At 29.2% G+C, this 11,322-nt stretch overlaps 1 non-coding gene across 2 annotated transcripts; it reads right to left on the bottom strand.

Annotated features, from left to right (window-relative positions):
* Window positions 1–5,048: 5,048 nt before the first annotated feature.
* On the bottom strand, window positions 5,049–7,816 carry LOC105798276 (uncharacterized). 2 transcript variants are annotated; one of them, XR_008188693.1, is made up of 6 exons: window positions 7,481–7,654; window positions 7,300–7,387; window positions 7,139–7,203; window positions 6,401–6,491; window positions 5,535–5,825; window positions 5,049–5,390 (listed from the first exon to the last, which is right to left on the bottom strand). It is a non-coding gene; the product is annotated as an uncharacterized LOC105798276 (transcript). The 2 variants fall into 2 exon arrangements; XR_008188692.1 differs by adding an exon at window positions 7,667–7,816 and having other exon boundaries at window positions 5,050–5,825; window positions 7,481–7,586.
* Between the last annotated feature and the right edge of the window lie 3,506 nt (window positions 7,817–11,322).

The raw sequence follows: 11,322 nt of genomic DNA, 5'->3' as shown, positions 1-11,322 counted from the left end.
GAAGAAAAAGAAAGAACATTTAGGGCTTTGAAGCATCCGATCATCTCTTCCTCTTGCATGTAAGCATTTTTCATCCTGTTTTTAATTATTTCTATGTTTTTGGAGTTGTTGTAACTCAATCTAGCTAGCCTAGGGACTAATTTGCAAAATTGTTAAAAGGTTAGCGTTTTGCCATGAATGTATTCATGTGGTTTTTGATGTTTGATGGAAGAAAATGAATCTTTGTTGATAGATAAACAACTTTTGTAAAGTGAATTTTGTTGAAAATGTCAAATAAGGATTTATTTGTAAAATGTGTAAAATGCATGGTGAAAATTGTGAAATAATGAATTTTATGAGTTGATATGGACCTATATGAAATTTGGCTAGCTTGTGTAGGGTTGAAATTGCATGAATTTCAAATTACGAGCTTAAGGACTAAATTAAAATGAAATTAAAATAATAGGGGAAAAGCGTAATTCTACAAAAAAAAGAATTTGGATTGGATTGAATTGAATAGAATAGTTATTAAATAGATTGAATTCATTTATTTAGATCAAAATAGACCTCGTACAGCTTTAGATTGGGGTAAAGAAAAAGCTTCGAATTAGTCAACTCCGTTTCTACGCCTTTATCGTTGTTGTAAGTTCGTGTAATTATGTTATGTTTTAATGCTATCTTTTGAGCTATATGTAAATTATGGATTGCTATGTAAATGATCGATGCAAATCCAACGATGTTACGACGTCTATCGAGCCCTGTTTGAAACTTAGGAATTCGTAGGATACAAATGACATGTCATTAGGGTTTACATGTTTCAGGTGTTGGTCTTGAATGTCCTATCGATAGCTGAGGTCTGGCATGTGTTGCGGATATTTCATAGCTCGTGTGAGCATACCTATTTCACAACTCGTGTGAGCAACTGTGTATATGACAGGAAAGATTACGATTCTATGATTAGCACACTTCGTGTGAGCTATCCCGCGTATCCAATGATATTCTAATGGTTCAACGGACATGAATTTGAAAGGATATGGTAAGTGTTCAATATGAACCAAGACATGTATGTATGAAATACATTGAAATGGTTAGCTTAATGGAAAACATGTTATTTTATGATGGAAAACATGTGGTTAGCCGTGTGCGAGACACGATCATGTGATTGATGAAGGCGTGGTCGTGCGCAAGACACGGCCTGTGACGGTGTGAGTGTGGCCATGTGCGCCACACGGGCTAGGCCAAGTTGGGCATGTGGGTTTAGCCATTTTGAAAAGTTTTACTCTAGGCAATAAAGAAAAACAATAGTACGACATTTATTCAGAACCTATAATGAGATATGATCAAAACCTATAGAGAAATTATTAAAAAAAATATTTACATTTATTTAAAATTGTTTAAATAATACAATATCAATATGTGCATTGCACGGTACATAAATTAATATATTATAAATTAGAGGTTCTTAAATTTTAATGGGTTTATGTGTGGCAAGAAAATAAAGTAAAATTTTGGAGGGAAATTTGCAACATAAACTCCTCTGTATCCTTATATGAATTTTAATGGTGTTTTGTAAATTATATTTTTATAGTTAGTCTTTCCAATTTTTTATATTCAATAATTCAACTTATAAATTTTAAAACTGTTTTAAAAATTTCTTTTAAGTTTATCACTATTTTTACACATTAAATACACTATTAAAATTGAATATAAATAATGCTACAATAAACTATTTAGTCGTCACAATATTTAAATTTAGTTAAAATTCACATTCACTATTTAATAAACTATATATAAAAATAGAATTTTATACAATCTAGTATTGTAATATTTATATTTTAAAATAATTTCAAAATATTATTTATATGTTTTAAAATTAAATTTTATATTGTTATGTTTTAAATTAATGAAATGTTACAAAATTTATGAAAACTTTAACAATATAATTAAATGTAATTTAATTTAATTTTCCTTATTCTTAACCTCCTTCAGTTAATTGTAATAATTACCCAAATTGTTTGGCAGGCTTCTTCTGTAGCTAGGTTCCGGTCTTTATTAAGAAAAGAAAAACGGGGAACTTATTATCAATATATATTTGATATATTTTAAAGAAATCAATATAGAAATATGCTGAAAAATAAAAATAAAAATTGAGAGAAGATGTGCTGTTTTTTTTTTTTAATTTACCAATTTATGTTATTTTGAAAAGAGAAAGGAGGATCGTCTTACTAAAACTTGATAATTTAGGTTTTTTTGTTCAGATAGTTAAATGTTAGTATTTTTGTCCTTGAGTCTTCGTTTGATTATTCTCCTACTCATATTTTTATTTTTTATTTCATATTGTTTTAATTTTTTTATTTTTAATTAAAATTTTGACATATTAACTCTTTTGTTAGATACTTAGATAATTGTGATTTCATCTTTGAGTCCTAAGTTTGATTCCTCTTATAAGCATTTTAATATGTATTTTTATTTCATGTTGTTTCAAGTTTTATTTTTAATTCATCGTTTTAATTAATAACTATTTTATTTATAAAATCAAATAATTATTGCAAATATCATATTTTTAGTAAATATAATTTTTATATGTGTAATATTTATTTTTCAATCCATATCATTGTCGAAACCATTTTTTTGTTTGATTTGAAAAATGGGGATCGACTTTAAAAAAAGAAATGGGAGTCGCCACCGATCTTTTATTGAGGTGTGATCGGATCACCTTGAAAATAATTTTAGGTCTGCGAGTTTTGAGAAAATAGGTTCGGGAGTCGGTTACGCACAAGGATGGGTTAGCACCCTCATGACGCCCAAAATTGGTACCGAGTTGATTGTTCAATGTCTTAGTGTCGAGCATTTGAAAAGATTTTAAAATACGATCCTTCCCTTTTTATTAATGTTAATTTTATAAAAGATGCGTGGATAAATCGATGCGGATACCAAAGACCTCCTTGTCTCAGAGTAATAAAATGACACACCCAATACATTAGGGCACGACATTTTTAGTCCTCGAGAATAAGTTTGTCTTTTGATTTTCAAAACTTGTGTGGTGAAGTTTAAAAAGAATATTCAATTGCTTTAAGTCAGATGAAAAATCGAAACCCAATACGTTAGGGCACAATTTCTCAAAATTCCGAGCATTGAATATCGCCCTTATTTTTTTTTTTAAATCTTCGTTTTGAGAAAACGACATGCCACATCCAATACATTAGGACACGACGTATCGAATTCCCGAGAATGAGTTTTTGGTTTACGTGTTTTGATTGAAGAAAATTTTCAATTATTTAAATTCAACAAGGAAAAATGGAACGCAATACATTAGGGCTCCATTCTCTCGAGGATTCCAAATTTCGAGTATCGTGTTATTTTGAAATTTTGATTTCTAAACTTAAGCCATATCAAACACAATCTTTTGAACGAATGGAGCGCGATGGAATAATAATGTTCAATACGAAGCAATAAGCTAAAGTATGTACTAATAATCATCAATAACCAATAAATACGAATAAATAATATAATACATATGTAGTGGGCCATATTATCCAACACACATCATGCAAACACAAATATCAACATTCAAAAATCATAAGCATTAACAATCAACCCTAAAATACATATTAAAAGACAAGGAAGGAATGATAATCAACAAATTACAAGCACAAAATTTTAAAATAAATTCATATGAATTCATAACAGATTCAAAATAAAGCTAATAAAACAGACACTATATAAATAATAGTTTTAAATACATTTTAGAAGAAAATCAAAATTTATAATCATACTAGTACACATATTAATTTAAATAAGTAATAGCTATAGAGCGAACAACTTGATATAAATAATATATATATAATAATATTAATAAGTTGAAATAAATAAAATATATAATAAAGTAGGATTAAAAATATATATAAAGTAATAAATTTAAATAATACAAATATATATTGAGTTTCAAAATAAGGATACATGATAAATTTAAAAATAAGATTTGTGATAAATTTATACTATTAATAATGATATATTATAGAATTTTAAACAAAGTAATAATACCTAAAATTTAAAAACTTAAAACATTAATATATATATAAAACATGAAACAATATTAGATAAAAATTTAATTGTAAAATAACATTAGATTTAAAATAATGGTATTAAAAATAATGGAATATTAAAAAATTAAATGAAACAAGACGCAACATTGGACCAAAATGAAACAAAAGCAAAATATGGCGCTCAATTGAAAAGAATAAAAAATGATTTAAAAAAACATCAAAAATATATGGACCGATCGCGCAAATATCCCTCTCCATGCCAGGACGCGCGGATCTAGCCGCATCTGGGTCGGATCCTCGGGTTGTTGCCTAAACGGCGTCGTTTGGATGCTAGGAACCTTAGCCCAGAACGGCGTCGTATGGTATTATTATTTAAACAAAATTTTCTAAAAAAAAACATTAGCAGCCTTGTTTTTAAAAAAAAAATTCTTCTTGTTTCCTCTGCTAGGGTTTCGACCCTAGCCTTCAGCGCTGTCAGGGACTCCGTCGATCCTCGCCGCGATTACACCGTCAACGGTGGTCGGAGCTGCACCCCTAGGGGCTTTTTAGCTCCTCCTCGCGCGGATCCGAAGGCGTTACTAGGTAAGACTTTCACAAGCGCCGCAAAAAGTGCCTCTATAGACAACGCGTTAAATTAAAGAACATGACCTTTAGCGGCGCTTTTTATCACAAACGCCGCTATAGAACAAACCTTTAGCGACGCTTCTTGCAAAAACGCCGCTTAAAATATAACATTTAAAAAAATTATTTTAATCAAATAATATTTATTTTTATAATAAATATTATATTATGTTTTATTTTTAAATTTGAACTTTAAATATACTTTTAAGGATAAATAAAAATATTATTTAAATTAAATTTTCTATGAAAATTTTAACTTTAAAACTAAATATAAAAATTAATGAATTTAGTTTTAGAATTTAAAATAATAAATTAATAACACAATTAAAATCCAAAAGTTAGAACTCTAGTTGTCATAAATATTAAAGTAAAAATAAAAATTTAGAATCAAAACTAAAATAAATAATACCTATGAGAAACAGACTGACTAGTTGAACCTGCCTATGACTATACATATTGCAAGGTAATAAAAGATATAATACATTAACTTAATCAAGAAAATCTTGTAATGAACTCAAAGCTCTGATAAGAATGGAATGATCGGTAAACCATAAACCTTAAAATAAACCGTAACATTCATAACAATATTTAAACCTTAAAATAAACCACAGGGCTTGCATTCCATTTGTAACATAACATTCGGCAAATGCTAATTCACAAGCTTGCATGAATAGTGGTTACTATCTTAACTTATTCTCTGCAATACCTCGTCACAGCTAGAAGGAACTCAACTTCCCTGTAAACCTACGAGTGATTAATTTTAAGAGTAAAAACAATTGAGCATATCAGCTCTGATAAGAGTGGAATGATCGGTAAACCATCAAGTTCAAGTTCAAATACAAATGTATTTTTATGGAAAGACGAATAAGAGATTCAAATTGGACTCACCGATTCAATCCTGGCCATTTCAACCATATAACTCCAGGGCCTTTCCCGCAAAATTTATGTTAAAAGAATTATTAACACTAAAACAAATAGATATTCAGATGAATCACGTGTTACGAGACCCGATTCCTCACAAAGTTAACATAAGTTTTATCACTTAAAAAAGTAGTAAAAAAAACCACCAAGAGAAGCACACACTTGTTGCAGTTCAGCAGCTTTCATTAGGAGCATTAAATCCCCATACGAATGAGATGTTTGTACAACATTGAGAGCACTTGCCATAGCTTGACTAGTCTGTCGACAAACATACGACTTAATCAATAATCTAGAAAACCCAACACTACATATTTTAAATCGTCTAATAAAATTTTTAATTTTTCAGTATTATTAAAGTAGAAATGAAATTATTCTAATAAAGATGTTATTATATAGTACTGTTTCCCTAATTCCTCTAGCCACTTCTAATATTATTTGTGGTTAATGAGCTTCAATAGACAGTTTTTAATCTCCTCCATTAGATTTAAATAAATTACTGATGAAGAAAAACTCTTCTAAAAAGAACACAATGTTTGTAAAAGATAGATTTGCTGACAAGTTGGGTCTGGTTAAATTGGATGGGATTAAATCAGAAAAAAGAAGTTTATTTACCATAACATTCTAGTTTCATATTTATTCCTAGCTATCTTAAAAATTCAGAATATAACAGATGTGCAACAAATGATAAAAAATAAATTTACTATGCTGAACAATTGTATGAAATTCTCGCTTGTATAAACTCAAACATATCAAAGATATATGTAAGCAGTAATCAAAACTTACCCTCCAAACAAGATAAAACCTATAAGTATATAAGCTTCGTTACATGTTACCTTGGTGGAGCGGACATGTTTCAAGGATGGCTCTAGTTGATGCTCAAGCTCCTTTGAGTTCAATAGACCCAACTCTTCACCAAGGAGATTCCTGTTGAATCAAAGGACCAAACCAGATTGCACATAAAATTTCTCTTATTCAAATACTTTTAGTAATTACAATCATGGAGTAAGTTGAGTATACAATTTTTAAGACACAATCTATCAAACAGTCTGGGGTGTGGACATATGCTGTAACTCGTGATCAAAGAAATTAAAGTCACTGGCCATAGTAGTTTCAACTCAAAAGTGTCGACATGATTATGTATTTGACATAGGCATTTCCAATGTTTTCCCTTTATACTTGGAACCCCAGAACTTTATACAAAATATCTATGCTTTGAGATCTCCAATATGTATCAAGGGTGAGCAAAACAAAATAAGAACCACTCTCAGTTCCATTGTATATGTGCTATTCTGCTTTATTCTTTATGGAACATCTTCTTACTGCCTAAGTTTCATGACTCTGCTGCAATATAACTACCTTTTCGATTATAGAACATATTATATAATAAATCAAGAAACCAAAAAAGGCAGTAATTGCAATTTGTAAAAATCAAATCAAGCAATTTTCAAGATTTAAGTTCACGATTACCAGTAAGCCTTTTATCATTCAAGCATGTAAAAAAACCAGACCAATACTAAGCTAAACCAGATCAATACTAAGCTAAACATATATATATACATATACACACAAACCTCCAAAGCAGCATTGGCATCTCGAATAGCAGCATTGGGCTTTTTCATCTTAATGTAAACACTGGCTGAAAGGAGACAAAAGAACACTAAGCAACTGAATCATTCTATCAAATATAAGAAAATAAAAATAAGTAAATAAATGGTAAGTTGTGATTATTTACCTTCAGAAATGGCATCCACGGCTTTGGCCTTAGCTGAATGCGAAGCATCACGGTTATCATCGGCAACCTCCACAGAAGGGTCTCCCATCTATGAGCACCAAAAACAACACAACGAGAAATAACTTAAAAGAAATTAAACCAAAAATTAATAGAAAGATAAGAAATTAATAGAAATTAATACCTTCGCAACGTATAAAGACCCTCAGGCAAACGCTTTCCTTCCTTTATACAATCGTCTTTAACTTCTTAGCAAGCTCATATTTCCTTCCTTCAAATCTCCAACATACCTAAATTCCAAATAAATTTAGTTTTCCCCATTTTCCCTTTAATTGTTTTTTTTTAAGTACTAAGAGAAAAGGAAACAAACCAAATGAGTGGTTGATCGAGTCAAACAGTCGATTTAACTGGCACCGGCAACAAATATAAGCTTGATTAGGTTGAACCACTGCAAGCCGTGGTATCCACTCACTGTTTCCACCACTGGTTCTGTAATACCTCAACAATTTTTACAGTAAAATATTATCATTGATATAATAAAATAAGGAAATAAAGCGACAAAAAGGGGAAATTTTAGAGTTATGTCAACATTGGGAAGTATATTATGACATATTAGTTAAAGAAAGGATTAAATCGCAAAAGTGAGAAAAGTTTTGTTACCCAAGAGTAAATACTAAAAAATTTGAGGGGTTAAAGTGTAAATATGAAAAAGTTGAAGGACCAATGGTGTAAATATTTTAAGGGTGGAATGATCTAGAAACTAAGGAAAATGAATGGATTAGGACCAAATTGAAAAAGGTGAAGAATTTTGAGGGACTAAATCGTAATTTTACCAAATTAAGTGATGACTCAATGATGAAATTTTAAAAGATCATAAAGGGAAAAATGGTCAATTAGAAGAGAGAGAAATCTAGAAGATAATGATGATTTTGGAGATATTTTATATTAATTAATTAAATAAATATTAGTTTATTAGTATTTTAATTTGATTTTTAAATGATATTTTATTATTTTATTATTTATTTAGTATATATATAAGAAAAGGAAGATGAAGAAGCATGCAACCCACCATTTTTCCATACACCAACGTGAGAAAAAGAGAGAAAGAAAGAAAGTTTTGCTTTTTTTACAATTTGGTCCTTCCATAAAAAATTCACTATTTTCATCTAGAAATCAAAAGAATTTACATAGCCACCAAGAGAGGAAATTGATAAGGAGACTATGGGGATCTAGAATATCGAGTTAGATTCAAGAAATAAAAGGCTGGAGGAGAGAGAAAATCAAGTTAAAGATTCAAATCAATAGAGTAAGGTAAGAACATTAAGATTTCAATATATTTTTGAGTTTGATATTATTGAAAAAGTAGGAATTGATGTTAATGTAGGGATTTATTATATAAGGTTCTATATTCTTGATATGTTAGTGAAGGAAACAAGAGGAATTGATAGAAAATATTGTAGAGAAAGGAAAGGAGGGTGTTATAAATTTGATTATCAACATCTTGCACTAAAATAGTTTTGGAAAGCTGCAGTAGGTTAACTTTGAAAAATCACCATAAATTGTGAAAATTTAATTAGGGAGTGAATAAGATATGAAATGAAATATTAATGAGTCTATTTTTACATAAAAGAAATAGAGTAAGTAAAAGAGTTATATATATTGAGATATTTGAATTTTAGTGAGGCAATGTCGGATTGATTTAGGAATCCCTATTCTAACTTTGATAAATCATTATAAATTGTAAAAAAATAATTTTAATTTGTAATTTATATGCTTAAATTTATTAATGAGTCTAGTTTCAAGAGAAATAAACAAAACTATCATCTGAATTTTGTACTAAGAGATATTTGATTTTTAGTGAAGAGAGGTCAGAAACATCGAGGCGGTGAAACAGGGAATTTTTAAAGAATAAATTGTACCAATTGGCTAAACTAAAAATTCTGAAAATTTTATAGTAAAAAGATATATGAGTCTAGTTTCAGGTAAAATTAATGGTGCATAATTTGGAGTTTTTAGCTCCATATGAAAATAATTTAGTGATATTGACTCGGATAGACAACTTTGAATATACTTAAGGGTGAATAATGAAACTTTAGAAAATGTTATTTCTAAGAGTGTTAAGTACATTAAGGATGTGGAATGGAGTGGCGGATGAGGAAAATATGTGTGAATATTCTGATAATATAAGTTTATTTTAAAATAGCTAATTTACATGTTTTAGGTTCAATGATTAAATTGAATAAAAGTAAAATTTTTAGGGTAATTTTGTAAAAATGGAAAAAATGACGAAATTTCAAGAATTGAATAGTTTTATTATCTAAATTAATAAATTGAATGAAATTATTAATTTAGATCAAGATCAAGTGGAAAGTCGAGGGAAATGAAAAATTTCCAAAATGCCCTTGTATCATGGTATTTCTGCAATTTAGCCTAGTAAGTTTGTATTACTGTAATTCAAATCTAATTAAATGGAAATTTCTAGTGATATGATTTGAATTGTGAGCATGAGAAATTGTGAACTGAATCAAATGGAAATGAAGCATTGAATTGCATGGGTATGTATCGGGTCTCGTAGGCCCTATTTATTATGAATATAATATTTTAAGGATATATTGTGAAGAATTATAAAAGCATGTTAAAAAATTTTGAAAGTTTTAATTTAGATGAAATTTTATAACTCGGTTAAATACGTTTACAAGTGTATGTGTTCTAGTAATGCCTCATGCCCCATTCCAACGTCGAATACGGGTAAGGGGTGTTACAGGTTCCATCTTCTTTTTCCTTTTCCTCTAGTCCTTTAGTCTTTTAGATGAATTTCTTTTTCACAGAAAATGATGTTTGTTAACCGGGAAAATGGAGATTTTAAAAGTTTTCGAAGAGGGAAAAGTAAATAACAGGGCTCAAAGAACAATAATATATTCAACATTGCGAGCTTTTAAATACAAACAAGTAGTAGCCAATTACCCTATTGAAGATGAATCCAGAACTTTTTTATTACAAAGATTGACAACTCTACCTCCGACTTCGCCAATGCTAAACCCTAATTTGGAAACACCTGATACTTCAGTGATTCTTTTACTCGTAAGCATATTAGAGAGGGTAAGATCCGACGAGGTCGCTCTTAACGCCATGGAGACCGAATCGCAACATGTCGTTCTGGACTCCTCCAATTTCATGCCGAATGGCCTTTGGTGCCTCCATTTTCCTCTTCTTTTTTTCCTTTTGAATATAATCGCTTCTTGTTAAATTTTTCTTTTGGGATTTTTTTGTAATGTCGCAGTGAGGGAGGGAGGGAGAGAAAGCAAGAGAGACGGCGTGTTTGAAAAGTTAAGAGTTTTAGGGGGAAAATTAGGGGTTTCACTGGGGGGAATTTGGGGATAAATGGCGGGATTTTTTTAAAGCAAAATTATTCTTTGCGGCGTTTATTATAAAAACGCCGCTATTTCTTACCTTTTGCGGTGTTTTTAAAAAAACGCCGCAAAAAATCATTTCATTTTGATTAAAACGACGTCGTTTTGCTATGCTAAAAATCTCTTATTTTGTCTGTTAAAAATTATTAGTTAAGTGTTTTTATAAAACATTTATTATTACTATTTTTTATAAATTAGATTTTTTTAAATACCAAGTTATTAAGTTAGAAAACAGATATCGTATATTTTAATAAGAAAATAAATGATTAAATGGTTGTAATTAATTGTTAAGTTAGAATTATCCAAAATAAGCAATCAATCTCTCACATATCAAATTTCTATTAAAGATTAAGACGTTAATCATGATTTTATATTATTCTTTTCGATCTAATCTCCATTTTATTAGAGATATTTCTTCTTAACTAAAATATATACTATTTTGCTAGATCTAATTAAATTTAAATATAAAATAATTTTTATTGTTTTAAACAATGAAATGGGTGATTCGGTAAAACGAGCTTGAAGTTGGAAAAGTTTTTAAAATATGTATTAATTTGTCTATGTTTAAAATTTTAATAAATGAAAAAAATATAATTAATATATATTAAATTAATAA

Source organism: Gossypium raimondii, chromosome 9 (genome assembly GCF_025698545.1).
Source record: "Gossypium raimondii isolate GPD5lz chromosome 9, ASM2569854v1, whole genome shotgun sequence".
Lineage (NCBI taxonomy): Eukaryota > Viridiplantae > Streptophyta > Magnoliopsida > Malvales > Malvaceae > Gossypium > Gossypium raimondii.
The sequence above is the reverse complement of the archived record's forward strand: the minus strand, read 5'-3'. Positions and strand labels throughout refer to the sequence as shown.